Here is a 17,499-nt window from a genome sequence, read left to right on the forward strand (position 1 = left end):
CGAGCATGGTAGTGCTCGCTCATCACTAGTTACGAGTACCGAGCACCCGAGCATGGTAGTGCTCGCTCATCACTAGTTACGAGTACCAAGCACCCGAGCATGGTAGTGCTCGCTCATCGCTAGTTACGAGTACCGAGCATGGTGGTGCTCGCTCATCACTAGTTACGAGTACCGAGCACCCGAGCATGGTAGTGCTCACTCATCACTAGTTACGAGTACCGAGCACCCGAGCATGGTAGTGCTCGCTCATCACTAGTTACGAGTACTGAGCAACCGAGCATGGTAGTGCCCGCTCATCACTAGTTACGAGTACTGAGCACCCGAGCATGGTAGTACTCACTCATCAGTTGTGCTAGCTCTCATTTAATTTCCAAATTATTTTGTGCAGGAAGCACAGTGAGGGGTAATTATTTATTTAGGGATGTAGCATGGAAGAGATTTTTATCAATTAGGCAGTATAGTGATAATATTTTGTAAAGAGTCCATGTCTGGATGTGCTGCTGAAGACAAGGGGGGAGTCTGGAGAGATGAGCTCTGGGCATGAAATCTCATAGCGTCTGTACTACATGGAGACAAAAGGGATGAAAATGGCTTTAATCAGAGATGTTACCTATAAGGTACCTGAATTTAATTGCTTGTGTGTCCCTGTCTGCATGTCATCAGTACTTTGTTTCCTGTATGGTCTGCAGTCTGATGATGGCTGGTAACAACTCTTAGTATCTCCCAATCATTGTTAAAGGCACACTGGGAACTGTGGGTTGATGGAATAGAATTATATATGGGGTTGACCTGACATTATAATGGATCGCTGTACTATGCTTGGTGCTGTATACATGTACTGACGGTGGTTGTGAACTTCTATACATGTAGCAATCCCTAACATGCTTTACGGCTATATTAAAACTCCTCAAAACTTAGATATTTGAGGTTAAGAGGAGTATTTGGCAACTTTCGCCACTGAACATTCACTTTAAGTTCCTGTGGCAAGGACACCGATGCACTCACCCTTCCCAGCTACCCTGCAGCCTCTGTTCTGGTCCTCGATGCTGCTTCCTGCTCCCGGTGCATGCGTGTGCCGCACAGGTCTCTACGGAGTATGCCTAGGACACAAGCACTCCCTGCTTCTAAAAGAGGCAGTGCGTGCACTCTGTATGTGTTCCTACCCAATGGCTGGAGGACAATAGGTACTTAAGGCACCCTCCCCCTTAGGGAGTTGCCTGAGTGACATGTTTATTCAGTTAGATGCATGTTTTCTAGTTGTCAGGTCCTGTATCCTGTGCCAGTATCCTTTGTCTGCTAACCAGTACTGTTGTTCCAGTACTGCCGTTTTGCCAGTGCCAGCATGCCAGTCTGTACTAGCCTGCCCATCTGTACCAGCGGAGAGGAGGTGAGCTGTGATATCACCTATTGTGTGGAGCATCTGTCGCGGGCGGAGGGGCCGCGCTCGCTAACGCTCGGGTCCAGCGTTGCTGCTGCTGCTCGGTGGCTCGAGCGGTGGGCCGGATCCGGGGACTCGAGCGGCGCTCCTCGCCCGTGAGTGAAAGGGGGGGAGTTTGGTTTGGTGATTTGGTCCGTGACGCCACCCACGGGTTGTGGTGAAGATGGGCACCACCGCTGCTGGTGACGGGGATCCCGGGAGCGCTGGTAGGGAGCAGCTGAGATGTTGTTTTCCCCCTCCGTGGGTAGGGGTTGGTGGTCCCGGGGCCCGGTGGTATGAGGGGAAGGCAGGGCCGGTGAGGTGCAGAGTCGCAGGGACAGCGCGGCGCAGTGCCGGATGGCACGGGTGTACTCACTCAGCAAAGGAATGCACAAGTCTCCGGTAAACCAAATGGCTGGATGGACGGGTTCCGCAGCCGGCTGCTGTGTCTCTCCCCAGACAGGTGATGGTGACTGTCTTTCCCTGCACCTTTGTGTACTTTCTTGACTACGATGGGTCCCCAACGGTAGTCCGCTCCCCGGTGTATAGGTGTCGGAGGAGCCCGTTTTTGCTGCAGGCGCTGGCCCTTGGGTCTCTAGCCGGGGGCGGTGGCTGTTTACCCTCACGGTGCGGACGGTTGCCTTCAATCGGGACTTTGGCTGCTGGGAAACCCCTGGGGTTCCGGTCACACACGGATTTGACTTTTGTCGGCGGCTCCAAGCCTGGTCGGGGTCCGGTGGCCCTGCCTGTTTGTGCTAGCTTCACTTCGCTCCCCGGTCGGTACCGGCGGGCCAACGCCTGACCCCGGTCCTACGGTTCTGCGTCAATCCACCACTCCTGCAGACGGCCACCACCGTCTGCCAACCTTGCTGTAGGTGCCTGGGCCACAAACCCATACACACCAGTGTTCACTCCTCTCACTTTCACCTCCTCCACTGAACTCTCCCTTTTTCTGACTGATTTTCCCGCCTCCAGGCCTGTGAACTCCTCGGTGGGAGGGGCAAACTGCCCTGGCTCCACCCCACCTGGTGTGGACATCAGACCCTGGAGGGAGGCAACAAGGATTTTGTGTTTGGCTAATGTATCTGCCTGGGGGTGGGGGTGTGTGTGTGTTACCTGTGACGACCTGGGTAGTCCAGGGCGCCACATTCCCCCTTGGTAAAATGCAGACCGTCCGCGGGCTGCCGGTCCATCACCTGTTTTATTTTTCTTTTTAAAAACTGTAAAAATATAAATAACATTGTAACATAAGCATTTTTGTCAGGTCACTTCAACGTTTCACATTTAAACATTTTTAATACTGACGGACGGATGTCTTCCGCTCTCCCACCCAAGCAACCTAGCCCTGATGCTGCCCCTAAGAAGTGGGCAGCACCCCTTGACCCCAGTCCAGGTTCAGGCTGCCCGAGCGGGAACGGGTACGGTATCTCGCACCCGGCTGTCACTTCAGGGGACCCCACGTCCATGGGGGACCCCTGACCCCCGGAGGATTGCCACCGGTTAAGGTAGTGGTGGGCCTGGGCCAGCTCTTTCCTCCAGGCCCATCCTTCAAATCAGCCTCTCCAGAGGCGGCAACGGAATCCATCCCACAACATTATTTACAAGCCCACAAGTTCGTGGGTGGCCTGCTAGTTCTCGGCCATGTTCATGAGGAGTTTCTCATGTGGGTATGGGGTGATGTTAACTGAACAGGGACAACTCCAGTCCCAACGGGGACGGTTCTCTTCTCGGACAGCAATCAGGTGACTTCTTCGGTTGATTCATTTTTCATTCACTTATTTACACAATCAGCATGTTGCACCCCTAAATGTCGGTCTCCCTATACCTAAGCGGGGGCCTACCTAGGTTGGAGCGTGTGGACCTTCTGGGTCCAATGCTATCAGTGGAGGGCAAGGGGACAGAGGAGACAGTCAGTTCCTCTTCCCTGATGGCGGGTATGGCGAGTGAAGACCCAAGGGAAGGGTGTATAGGTGCGTCCCTGGGCGCTTGTTCGAGCGGTTCACTGGCGGGCGTTTCCGTCTCTGTGTCTTCCACGTGTTGTGGGAACATGATCACTGGAATAATCATCGCGCCATTCTGTGTAGGCCAGTCCGCTGGGAAATCACCCATTACTGTGTGGATCACCTCTTTTTCTTTCTCCCCGGTTGATCTGGGGGCCAGAACTTCAGCTGCCACCCTCAATGGAGATGGGCACCTCTTCAGGTGGTCCCTGGAAACTTTGGCCGAAGTTTTCCCCTGGTCACAACTGATCTGGTAGGCCTTCTCATCCTCCCGTTCGGTGGGTTGTATGACATACGGGGTTTTCTCCCACTGATCATCAAGCTTATGAGTTCTCCTTTTCCGTTTTAGCACCACACCCCCAGATTTAAAGGGACCAGCTGGAGCCCTCCTGTTGAAGTACTGTTCTTGCTGTTCCCGGCTTCGACACAGGTTCTTTTCCACGAACTCCTGGACCTGTCGGTACTGTGCTCTCCGCCGGGTATCCCAACCAGCAGTCGAAGGAAGGGCCTCTGGGGCTTCCAAGTCCATCTCCAGGTCCACCGACAACCGGCCTGGTCGGGCCCTCATCACATATGCTGGGGTGCATTTGGTCGAGCTACAGGGAATGTTATTGTACATGTCTACTAGGTCAGGTAGCTTTTCTGACCAAAAGTTACGCTCTTCTAACGGTAGCGTCTTAAGGAGACCCAGGACCAGATGGTTCATCTTCTCACACATGCCATTAGTCTGGGCATGGTATGGCGTGGTCCGGATCTTCTTGCAGCCGTATAACTGGCAGAATTCTTGAAACACTTCCGCTTCAAAAGCTGGGCCCCGATCTGTAAGCACCCTCTCCGGGTACCCGTGCGGTCGGCAGAAGTAGGCCTGGAATGCTCTAGCTGCAGTACGGCCGGTCAGATCTTTGACTGGGACAACCACCATGAATCTTGAGTAGTGGTCTACTATGGTCAGGGCGTAGGTGTACCCACTTCGGCTATGGGTGAGCTTGACGTGGTCCAGAGTGACCAGCTCCAGCGGTTGATGGGTAATGATTGGTCGTAGAGGGGCCTTCTGACTGGCTTCGCCCCTTCTTCTCAATGCACAGGGACCACACTCTCGGCACCACGCCTCTACAGACTCCCGCATCCCACTCCAATAAAACCGCTCTCTCAACAGCATCTCCAGCTTCTTCCACCCAAAGTGCCCAGCACCGTCATGGTAAGCTTGTAGAACGGCGGGCACGTTAGCCTGAGGAACCACCAGCTGGCGAACTTTTTCATGGGTCTTCGGGTTGATCAGTTCCCGATACAGCTTCCCCTGGGACAGGTGCAGCCGGGCTCATTCCTTCCACAGCCGTTGGGCCTCCGGAGGAGCGGCAGGGTCCAATCCAGCAGAGCCTTGTTCAGTCTTGACCAATTGGACGGCAGGCGCCTGGTCTTGGGCTTCTCTCCAACCCTGACTGGGCAGCGGATCCAAGCTCACCTATTGCTGCTTGACATGCAACTTCTCAACTGGTGGCCGGTGGAACGCGGGCAACTCAATTTCCTGAAGGTCATCATCCTTCGACCCCTCATCCGGCAGGTGGGGCATCCGGGATAGCGCGTCCGTGTTGGTATTCTTGCGGCCGGCTCGGTACTTGATCGTGAAGTCATAGTTAGATAGCCTGGCCACCCACCGCTGCTCCAACGCGCCCAGCTTGGCCGTGTCCAAATGAGTTAACGGATTATTGTCCGTATAGGCAATGAACTTGGCCGCTGCGAGGTAATGGCGGAACCGCTCAGTAATGGCCCATACCAGGGCTAGGAGCTCGAGCTTGAAGGAGCTGTAATTCTCGGGGTTCCTTTCCGTGGGCCGGAGTTTTCTGCTGGCATAGGCGATCACCTTTTCTCTACCATCCTGGACCTGGGACAGGACTGCTCCCAAGCCTACATTACTGGCATCGGTGTAGAGGATGAATGGGAGGCCTTAGTCAGGGTACGCCAGGATTTCTTCCCCGGTCAAGGCCGTCGTCAACTGGTGAAAGGACTTCTCATGCTTCTCCTCCCACACCAACGGAGTTCCAGGGGACCTGCCACCCTTGGTCTGTCCCACGAGGAGGTCTTGCATGGGGGCAGCCATTTTCGTGTAACCCTTGATGAAGCGACGGTAATAGCCCACCAGGCCCAGGAACTGTCTCACCTCTCTCACAGTGTTCGGTCTCGGCCAGTCCTGAATGGCAGTGATCTTTTCGGGATCTGGGGCGACGCCTTCCGCGCCCACCACATGTCCGAGGTACTGCACCCTGGGCTTCAGTAGGTGGCACTTAGAGGGCTTCAGTTTCATCCCATATTTGGCTAGGGACGCGAACACTTCGGCCAGATGTTCCAGGTGAGCCTCGTACGTCTGGGAATACACGATCACATCGTCCAGGTACAATAGGACCATTTCGAAATTGAGATGTCCCAGGCAACACTCCATGAGCCGTTGGAAGGTTCCAGGGGCATTGCATAGCACGCTGTTAAACTCGCAGAGTCCCATGGGAGTGGCGAATGCAGTCTTCTCACGGTCCTCTGGTGCGACCGCTACTTGCCAGTACCCGCTAGTAAGGTCAAGAGTAGAGAAGAAGTTAGCAGTTCTCAGTGCAGCTAGCGACTCTTCGATACGGGGGAGAGGATAGGCATCTTTATGCGTGATCTGGTTGATCTTCCGGTAATCCACACACATCCTCATGGTGCCGTTCTTCTTCTTTACCAGCACCAGTCGGGCTGCCCAGGGACTACAACTATCCCGAATGACCCCTGCCTGCTTCATATTCCTCAACATGTCTTTGGCGCATTGATAGTGCGCTGGCGGAATGGGCCTATACCTCTCTTTGATGGGTGGATGTAGGCCTGTAGGGATATGGTGTTGAACCCCCTTAATCCTCCAGAAATCTAAAGAGTGTTTGCTGAAAACCTGTTCATACTCCTGCACCACCCTGTATACCCTCTCTTTGTGATGCGTGGGTGTGGCGTCAGTGCCTACGTGTTGGCACCACGCCTGGCACCACTCCTCTAACTGTTCAGGGGGTGTGTGGTTACTAGCAGGGGATGCTGAGGTAGGAGGGACGGCTTCGTGAATGGTGTGAGGGTCTAGGGTGAGCAATTTGGCAAGGGTAGCGTAACGGGGGAGCCTGACTTCCTCCTCTCCACAATTCAGCACTCTTACAGGCACTCTTCCCTTTTTGACGTCAACCACCCCTCTGGCTGCCATCACCGTGGGCCAGTGATCAGAAGGCGTGGGTTCCACCATCGCCGGGTAGTCGCGCCCCTGGGGGCCTACAAAGAATATATACCGTACAGCTGCTAAGGTGGGGCCCCGACATGGGATACTCACCACACTCAGGGAAAGTGACAGACAGGGAAAGTGACAGACAGGGAAAGTGACAGAGATAGATAGACAGGGAAAGTGACAGAGATAGATAGACAGGGAAAGTGACAGAGATAGATAGACAGGGAAAGAGATAGATATACAGACAGGGAAAGAGACAGACAGACAAAGAGATAGAGAGAGAGAGACAGAGAGATATATACAGAGAGGGAGACACACAGAGAATGGGAGAGAAACAGAGAGACAGCACCCGGCGCTGCCCGGGATAGTAACTATGTTGTGAGGCGAAATTTTAACCCTGCGCGTTCCAATTTACCAATCAATTTTGCCCCTATCTACATAATGGGGAAAAAGTGAAACGAAAAGTGTTGGGGCAAAGGATGTGAACAAGGGGGACTTAAAGAGTGAGAGCGATGGCGCCAAAGAGTATATACCGTACAGTTACTAAGGTCGGGCCCCGACATGGGATACTCACCATACTCGGGGATATGAACACACACACAAAATGCACCACACACTACCACGTGCTTGAACACATATACCACCCTCAGCACACATCTCACCACACATACACCAACCTCACCACATAATCGCCCTAAACACACACAAGTCTGGTATTATCCTTCAAAAATAAAAATCTGATTAATAAGCAGCCAAACTACAAGAACAACAAATGTACCACATAGGAAATACGGAGCTGTCAGTCACATGACCTGTCTATATGTGTATGTGTGAGCTAATATATACTGTCAGGGGGAGGGCTTTCTGTTGCCTGGAGATTTATCAGGCAGCCAATAGCAACCAATCACAGCTTAGCTTCTATTTTGCTACAGTTAATTAATCTGAGCTCTGATTGGTTAATATGGGCAACAATTTAATAATTACATTTCTATCTATTTGTTTTGTGGTTTTTGTGTGCAGAATACATTTTTGTTAATACATTCTATTTTGTTAACAGCAGTTATTAACCCGGGTGAAGCCGGGTAGTACAGCTAGTCTAATATAAGACACTGCATCTCCTCTCTCTTTCACCTGTGACCAAAGGGCACTGCACCAGATGTTAAGGTGCTGTATTCCCCTGTAGCGCCTAACCACAGGGGCACCACATGTACATCACCAAGCCCAATGCTGATAGTCGGATGGAGCGGTGTGGAGCCGCCACCACTAGACTCTGGAAGAGACGTGTTCTGTGCAGTTACAGATCACAGTGAAAGATTCATAAAAACATGGAGGGTGAGTTTGGTGGAAAAACTTGTCCGGCCTCAGCCCCATCCAACACCTTTGGGATGAACTAAAACAGTGATTGTGAGCCCGGCCTCCCCCCAAAATCAGAGTCTGACCTCATTGATGCTCTTCTGGATGAATGGGCAAAATTGCCGTAGACATCACCAAAATCTTATAGAATTATTTTGGCCATAGAAGAAGTTTGATGCTTTGCAAGGCAAGATACGAAAATAATTCCAGCGTTCACCACGTGATGGCAGCACCTGACCACTGTCAGAATGGAAGTATATACACCGTATTTTCCGTACACTGATGGAGGAAACCATAAGCACCATTGTGCGATCCAGAACGTCATCCCTGATGGGTTACAGTGCATGTATTTACAATATACAACAATTATAGGGAATCTTTCCAAATTCCAGGGCTGCAGTGTGAACCAGAATTTAATGCTAATTACATTCCTCAAGAGCAGAAACCTTGTCTAAGACGTCCATGTACCAGATGTTGCAGTTTATTCCTCTATACAAGTAATGACTCGGGGACCCCAGGGCCGCACCACGCTGGAATGATGAGAGTTTGCTGTGGATGGGTGATTATCAGTGAGGCGAGAGATAGAGTACTAATGTCTGGAAGACGTCTGTAGTGGGGGTCGCAATCATCCCGAGACAATAGTAGGGGGAATCTGTGGCAGTTAAGCATCTTTCTGGCCAACAACAACTGAAGAAAAAGACCACCGACACCACCCACATACATGGACCACCTACACCTCCTCAAACAAGGACCACTGACACCACCCACAGATATGGACCACCTACAAAAACCACAAACATGAACACCGACAGAAAACACACAGACATGGACCAACTGCTCAAACCGCACAGATATGGACCACCTGCTCCATCCATAGACATGGACCACCAACACCAACCACAGACATGGACCACCAACACCAACCACAGACATGGACCACCAACACCAACCACAGACATGGACCACCAACACCAATCACAGGTGTGAAGCACCAATACCAACCACAGACATGGACCACCAACACCAACCACAGACATGGACACCAACACAAAACAGACATGGACCACCTGTTCAAACCATAGACATGGACTACTGACACCAACCATAGACATGGACTACCGACACCAACCACAGACATGGACTACCGACACCAACCACAGACATGGACCACCAACACCAATCATAAACACGGACCACCAACCTCAGACATGGACCACAAACACCAACCACAGACATGGACACCAACACAAAACACACAGACATGGACCTCCTGCTCCAACCACACAAACATGGACCTCCTGCTCCAACCATGGACATAGACCACCAACACCAACCACAGACATGGACACTGACACAAAACAGACAGACATGTACCAACTTTTCCAACCTCAAAGAGATGGACCATCAATACCAACCATAGATATGGACCATAGATATCAGCCATATCTACAGTGTGTCCATCCATATCTTGCCCACCGCCATTTACTTGAGAATGGCCGCAGCTATAGGCATAGAAGTGGTGTCTAGGTATAGTAAAGTATCCAAGCGCTACGCAATGAAACCACCTATAGCGCCACCTGTTGGAAAACAATGGAGTTAGCATTTTTATCTCGAAAACGGAACGAGATAGAGAAAAAAAAAGTGAATTACAAAGTTGTAGGTTATCATTAATTCAATACGAATCGACACCTTACATACAGAAATGCTATGATATGAAACCCATGACCCCCCCAAAACATTGAATGCTGGTCACGCATATGGCGCTCATTTAACTTTGATGGTCAAAGTGGCCACCGTCAGCTGCAATGCACATCTGGCCTCTGCACAGCATACTGTATCTTGCTGCATGTTGTGCAATATGGTAGGTGACTTGTTTGCACAAGCATCTTTGACACGTCGTCGTAGGTCCTGCAATGTTGGTGGAGGGGTCGCATACACCTGCTGTTTGATGTGACCTCACAGAAAGAAGTCCAATAGGGTCAGGTCAGGTGAGCGTGGAGGTCACTCCACGCAGCCACCATACCCAATGACTTGTAGGAAGGTCTCCATGAGGTATCGATTCACGTCCGCAGCCTTGTGAGTTTTACACGTTCTAATCATAGCATTTCTGTATGCAAGGTGTCGATTCCTATTGAATTGATGGTGCCCTACAACTTTGTAATTCACTTTTTTTCTCTATCTCGTTCTGTTTTCCAAATAAAAATGCTAACTCCGTTGTTTTCCACCAGGTGGCGCTATAGGTGGTTTCATTGCGTAGCGCATGGCTACTTTACTATACCTAGATACCACTTCTATGCCTATAGCTGCCGCCGTTCTCAAGTTAATGGCGGTGGACAGGATATGGGTGGACACACTGTATATTAACTACAGGTGTTGATCATCGACACCAACCATACACCTGGACCATATGCCAGAGATGTAACTATGTGGGTGCAGGGGCTGCAGTCACACCAGGAGCCTACGCCTATACAAGAACACCAATACTGTAAAGACCAATAGAGCTTGAGGCAGTAGTGCTGGAAAGCCGTGAATAGGAGAGTTGTGTCTGCAGTAGCGGTGTAGTGAAGGGGCAGGAATACCAACTACCTTAATACTCAGGTAGTGTCCTGCTGCCTGAGCCAGGTTTTAATGATCTGGGTAGATGCCGTTGCCACAATGAGTCTGCACAGGAGAAGAGATGGGATTAGCCTGCAACGCATAGCACTGGAACCGGGATGGGTGAGAAGCAGAATGGAGTGATAGACACACATGCACACTCCCTTCATTGTTTATGGGACTGATGGAGATATCAGAGTACAGTACTTGACCGTCTCTGTCAATCTTATGAATGTCGACTAAAGCCATCCGTGAGGAAAAACGGTTGGGGGATTTGGAACGTCTTTTGTATCAACGAAGATATGATGCCTCCAAAAGTGTCTGACAGTGACTTACTGCCCTTGTCCTTATCCGGGACACATGCACTCTCCCTCAAACCGAGTGTGCATGTGCATATAAGAAGTTCAGGAGGATTAGGTGTCAGACAAACATTTACTGAACGTGTATGGGTGGCCACATTTAAATTGAACCTGTCATGTTGAAAATAGTATCTGATCTCCAGGTAGGATGTTATAGAGAAAGGAGGAGCAGATCAGATTAATAACAATTTTGTGGGAACAGATTCAATAAAACTTGCCTTCAATTTATTGAAGTCCCTGATGTTTGTAGGCATATGTGTCATGGAAAGACTACCAGGGTTCATCTAGGTATAAGGGAATTCCCAGTGAGAGCCGCAACACACAGGCCACACAGGGAACACAATAAAATGGTGGGGCCTGGCACTGGGGAGAAGGGAGTGGGGTCATCTCTTAAGACTCACTTGAGGCTGATTTATGCACTCCTTAACTGCATTCCCCCTGATGCCTATCACGTCCCTAAGCCCTCGCTTGCCCTGAACTCACCCTGGCTAGTGAGAAGGCAGGCAAGAACACTAGTCTCACCACTGCAATAATATAACACAAGAGAAGGGAGACAGACAAGGGGAAAATAGACACAAAAGGAAAACACTCCAAGCTCCTCCCTTGCAGCTAAACACCACAGCTGCAATTGTGACAACTTTTCAGCTTCTTCCAGAGACAGGCTCCTTCCAAAGTGGTCAGCATAGAATGAAGATTCTATAACCGGCATCGGATGGAGAGACGTGTGACTTTTAATAGCGAAGGGTAGTGGCCACAAAGAGCTGCACCTGAGATTAAGGCTGCAAAGGACAGCCAAAGAGGAAATAGTCCTTAATCCCTACAGCACCAAAAGAAAGCAGATTCACTGAACTGCAAGTTAAAGACCTGTGCATAATAAGACATTGTGACCTTCTGGTCCCAGATTCGTCTCCCCAGAGCGGGACATACCTCATGACAATATGAGTCTAGTGGGTGGTCCTATTAAGTGATTGGCAGTCTTCCTTGTTTGAGATACACCTGTCAATCAATCACTAGTAGTACCGCCCACTGGACTCATATACAAACACGGGATTTCAAGGAATAATATATAATTTATTCTGAATCTTTTCCAACAATGCCATATATCATTCTGTTCAGCTTCTCCTCCTCAGTACACGCTGTCCACAGAACAGACTGCATATACGCATGACAGGTTCCCTTTAATCAGGTTTATTATACCCACTGTCCACCAGGAGGGGTCAGTATTGCACCTAGGTGTTACCCTTTACCAGATGACTTGTGTAATATTCTGTTTACATACATCTTTTTTTTTCCTTTTTCCTAAGAATGCTTGTTAATTTAAGATTTATTTTCCACATCATCTCATCTTCCACCTCTTTTATAATCAACCATTATTAGGGGATCACTTACTTTAGTGTGACTAACAGCTCCAAAGCACTGTGAACTATAATCAAATCATAGAAAGTCAACGGAACCGAAATTCCGGTCATTAAAGAACTTGAACCCCCTGCAGGAATGTCTCCATTATTGTCATTGTTAGACTACCCCTTTAATTTTGCATGCAAATAGCATAATGATATTATACATGCTTTAATATTGGTACTAAGTGGAGAATATTGAGAGATGAGAAGAGGGAACATTACGAATAAACTCCATCTGTAGTGATAAATGTATCCACATTGCACATGCTGTTTGGTTTGTTCTTCATTACTGGGTTCTATTTACTGTAAAATTGCTATAATAAAAATTAATAAAACAGATGAGAAAATTTTGGTCCTATCCCAAGTTTCCTCAATGGAAAAACCCAACTGTTTAGTAAGAATGGACGATTTGGACGTAAAGGGATTGCTGTCTTGTAAGATTCCCTCTCTAAGGAATGGACCATTTTGGCCATTAACGAGCGACAATCTTGTACCAAGCAAACAGTGAAAGGTAAACCCTGTGTTTAGGGAAGGGGAAGATGGTGACCTCTGACCAAAACTACGGCTGGTCCCTGGGGTCCCTCATCACTCTACATAGGTTCCGAACCTATGCGCCGAGCACGATACCTGATCCTAGATATCCCTACTGCTGGTTCCTGGGGTCCCTCACCACCCTAGATAGGTTCTGCACCTATGCGCCGAGCAGGATACCTGACCCTAGATAGCCCTACTGTTGGTCCCTGGGGTCCCTCACCACCCTACATGGGTTCCACACCCATGCGCCGAGCAGGATGATTGACCCTAGGTATCCCTACTGCTGGTCCTCGGGGTCCCTCACCTCCTTAGATAGGTTCCGCACCTATGCACCGAGCAGGATACCTAACCCTAGATATCTCTACTGCTGGTCCCTGGGGTCCCTCACCACCCTAGCTAGATAGGTTCCGCACCTATGCGCCGAGCAGGATACCTGACCCTATATATCCCTACTGCTGGTTCCTGGGGTCCCTCACCACCCTACATAGGTTCCTCACCTATGCGCCGAGCAGAATACCTGACCCTATGTAAACCTACTGCTGGTTCCTGGGGTCCCTCACCACCCTAGATAGGTTCTGCGACTATGCGCCGAGCAGGATACCTGACCCTAGATATCCCTAGTGCTGGTCTTTGGGGTCACTCACCACCCTAGATAGGTTTTGCACCCATGCGCCGAGCAGGATACCTGACCTTAGATATCCCTAGTGCTGGACCTTAAATAGGGACAGGTAGCAAAGGGTGGTCTAAAGAAATATTTGGTGTCTATATAAAAGAAAAAAAGCCAGTGTTACTCACCAACAGTTAAAATCCACCTTCTTTATTTCCAAATAGTGTCACGCTAGGTACGGGGAAGTACCAAGCTCACGGCAAAAGGGAAGGGAAACCCTGTGTCTATGGAAAGGGAAGATGGTGACCCCTAACCAAACCTACTGCTGGTCCCTGGGGTCCCTCACAACCCTAGATAGGTTTCGCATATATGCGCCGAGCATGATACCTGACCCTAGGTATCCTTAGTGCTGGACCCTAAATAAGGAATGGGTGGGATGAGCTCTTCGTCAACCCCACTAAACACTATAGAAGACACAAGGAGGACACATGGGGGGAAATGCATGACCTACTTATTCACAGATAACACTGGTAGATGTTCAGCAAAGTTTCAGCAACAACACCACAGAGGAGTACAAGCCACCTGCTTGCAACCAGAGCTTGAAGGAACTGAATAATATCACCAGCACCAGTCCAAGGATGCTGGGAGTATTTAAGCACAAGGAGAATACTGATGATCAGCTGCTGGGTGGAAGGAGAGCTCCGCTGGGTCCTAAAGGGGAAGAGATGAATCCAGCAGGAAAGCTACCTATATCAATGAATACTGACAGCAGGAACAATGGAAAGTCAGGGAGCATTCTGTGCTGCCAAACACTGTGACCTTCTATTGCCAGAAACCACATGACTGTCTGTCAGCCATTACATTATCATCCTGAGACCAACACTCAAGGGCTATACGTACTGTAACTGTGCATAGGCACTCTGTGGGTCACCATATACTATTCCTCTAAGGAACAAAACCTCAATATAGATCTGAAATAACTTGTGTCTGACCTGAATGCAAAGAGTATTGATTCATTGTAGTCCACCATGAACCATTATTACATAATACATACTAGATGGATCACTAATACAGCACAAAAACCAAGAGATCCAAGGAACCCAAACTCCTTCTCTATATGGGTCCCAGCATACATCGAAGAAAAATTGAAAACACAAGCAACTTTTCGGCCAATGAAGGGCCTTTATCAAGCCAATAAAAAGTGTCCTCTAATACAGCACAGCCATGAAGCCTAAGGGGTACTTTGCACACTATGACATCGCTAGGCGATGCTGCGATGCCGAGCGCGATAGTCCCCGCCCACGTCGCAGCTGCGATATCATTGTGATAGCTGCCGTAGCGAATATTAGCCTCACATACACTTACCTGCCCTGCGACGTCGCTCTGGCCGGCGAACCGCCTCCTTATTAAGAGGGCAGGTCGTGCGGCATCACTGCGACGTCACACGGCAGGCGGCCAATAGGAGCGGAGGGGCGGAGATGAGCGGGATGTAAACATCCCGCCCACCTCCTTCCTTCCACATTGCAGCCGGGACGCAGGTAGGAGATGTTCCTCGCTCCTGAGGCTTCATACACAGCGATGTGTGCTGCCGCTGGAACGAGGAACAACATCGGACCGTCGCGTCAGCGTAATTATGGAATTCGCCAACACTGCACCGATGATACGATTATGACGCTTTTGCGCTCGTTAATCGTATCATCTAGGATTTACACACTACGATGTCGAGAGCGACGCAGGAAGTGTGTCACTTTCGACATGACCCCCACCGACATCGCACCTGCGATGTCGTAGTGTGCAAAGTGCCCCTAACACTCAGCCAAGGTGCACAAGCTCTATACACTCACAGCTATGGCGGCTGCCAGAATCTTACAGGAACATGGAAAGATGGTAGAAATAATTAGATTGGTTCTGAAAATTGACCTAATGGAACTAGATAGATCTTACATAGGCTAGTAAATTCAGCAGTATTGGAAGTTTCTAGAGTTAGTGAGAATTAAAGGTAACCTGCCGGTAGGATTTTATCCCAAAACTACTATGAAAATGTAGCTCTTTCAAAGACTAGTCCAGCAATACCTTTACATGGCCACTCAGTTACTGAGAAATCTGCGTTTTGAATTGATATGCAAATGAGGCTGAAGAGCTATGGTAGATCTGAAGCCTCCGTCACTCCAGCTCTACTCCCCACCCAGCTCTGCCTTCTCCTGCCTGACTGACAGCTGCTTTGCATGAAGTCACACAGCATAGAGGCTGTCAGTCAGGCAGGAGAAGGCGACGCTGGGTGGAGAATAGAGCTGGAGTGACAGAGGCTTCAGATCTACCATAGCCCTTCAGCCTCATTTGCATATCATTTTAAATGCTGATTTCTCAGTAATGGAGAAACAGATTGCCCATGTAAAGGTATTTCTGGATTTGCCTTTGAAAGAGCTACATGCACATATACGGCATTTCGGGGTGTGAAATCCTGCTGAAAGATTCTTTTTACTTTTCAGGGCCCAGTCCAATTTATAGACACCAAATGAAGTCTTGAGAGCCACTTCTTACCACCTGACATCCCGGCTCTTCTTTTCATTGGCATGATGCACAAGTAACGACACCCTAGGCCGACTAATCAAGAGAAGAGCCACGAATCACGAGAGGTAAGAGGTGGCTCTCTGGGCTCCCATGCAGTGGCCATAGATTACTTTTGCAACCTGGAAATTGATTTTGCACCAGGTCTAGTAGTTTCATATAAACTATAGCTGGCATAGGTGGAAGGATCTAGCCAGTATATAAAGGAGCAACAAAAAAGCTATCAGACCAGAAGAAGGCATCGCTGCCGAAACGCTTTGAGTGCTTTCACACATCCGGTTTTTGCCGTCAGGCACAATCCGGCAAATACTGGATAAAACAGATTGGGTGCCGGATGTGTTTTTATCCTCATTGAATTGTATTAGCGCCGGATTGTGCCTGATGCCCTTTTGTTTAATCCGGTGTGCGCCGGATCCGGCGAAATTTCTGTGTCCGGCTGCTGGAAAGGACATACAAGGGAACTTTTTTGTCACCGGCAAAAAATTCACCGCCATGCGGTGTGTTGTAAAATTAAAGCCTATGGGCGCTGGATCCGTTGTAATGAGGCAAAAAACGCATTCCACCGGATCCATTTTTTTAACTGAGCATGCTCAGATGTGTAAATTCCTTTCTGGTTAGAAAATCTCTCTCTCTCTGTCGGCTGGTCGGTCTCTTTCTGTCGATGTCGGTGTTGGTCTCTCTTTCTCTATCTCTCTGTCAGTCTCTCCTTCTCACCCCCTTCTCTCATACTTACCGATCACCGGCGTGGCATGGCGCTGCACAGCTGTCACAAAGCTTCTCCTGCTTTGAAAATGGCGGGCGCTCATATTCACTGCTTCCCCCGCCCACCAGCGCCTATAATTGGTTGCAATCAGACGAGCCCCCACGCTGAGTGACAGCTGTCTCACTGCAACCAATAACAGTTGCCGGTTGGCGGGTCTAAATCTTGCAGTAAAATAAATAAATAATTAAAAAAAAGGCATGCAGTCCCCCTCAATTTTGATACCAGCAAAGGTAAAGCCACACGGCTGAGGACTGGTATTCTCAGGATGGGGAGTCCCATGTTATTGGGAGCCCCCAGCCTAAAAATATCAGCCAGCAGCCACCCGGAAATGCCGCATACATTAGATGCGATAGTCCGGGGACTCTACCTGGCTCATCCCGAATTGCCCTGGTGCGGTGGCAATCGGGGTAATAAGTAGTTAATGGCAACCCATAGCTGCAACTAAGTCCTAGCCTAGTGATGGCAGGCGTCTATGAGACACCCCCCAATTACTAAACTGTAGTGAAAGTAAATAAACACAAACACCAAAAAATCCTTTATTTCAAATAAAAGACAAAAAAACTCCCTCTTTCACCACTTTATTAAAATCCCCAAATACCCCTCCAGGTCCGACGTAATCCACAGAGGTCCCACAACGCTTTCAGCTCTGCTATATCGGAAGCTGACAGGAGCGG

This window comes from Anomaloglossus baeobatrachus, chromosome 11 (assembly GCF_048569485.1).
Source record: "Anomaloglossus baeobatrachus isolate aAnoBae1 chromosome 11, aAnoBae1.hap1, whole genome shotgun sequence".
Lineage (NCBI taxonomy): Eukaryota > Metazoa > Chordata > Amphibia > Anura > Aromobatidae > Anomaloglossus > Anomaloglossus baeobatrachus.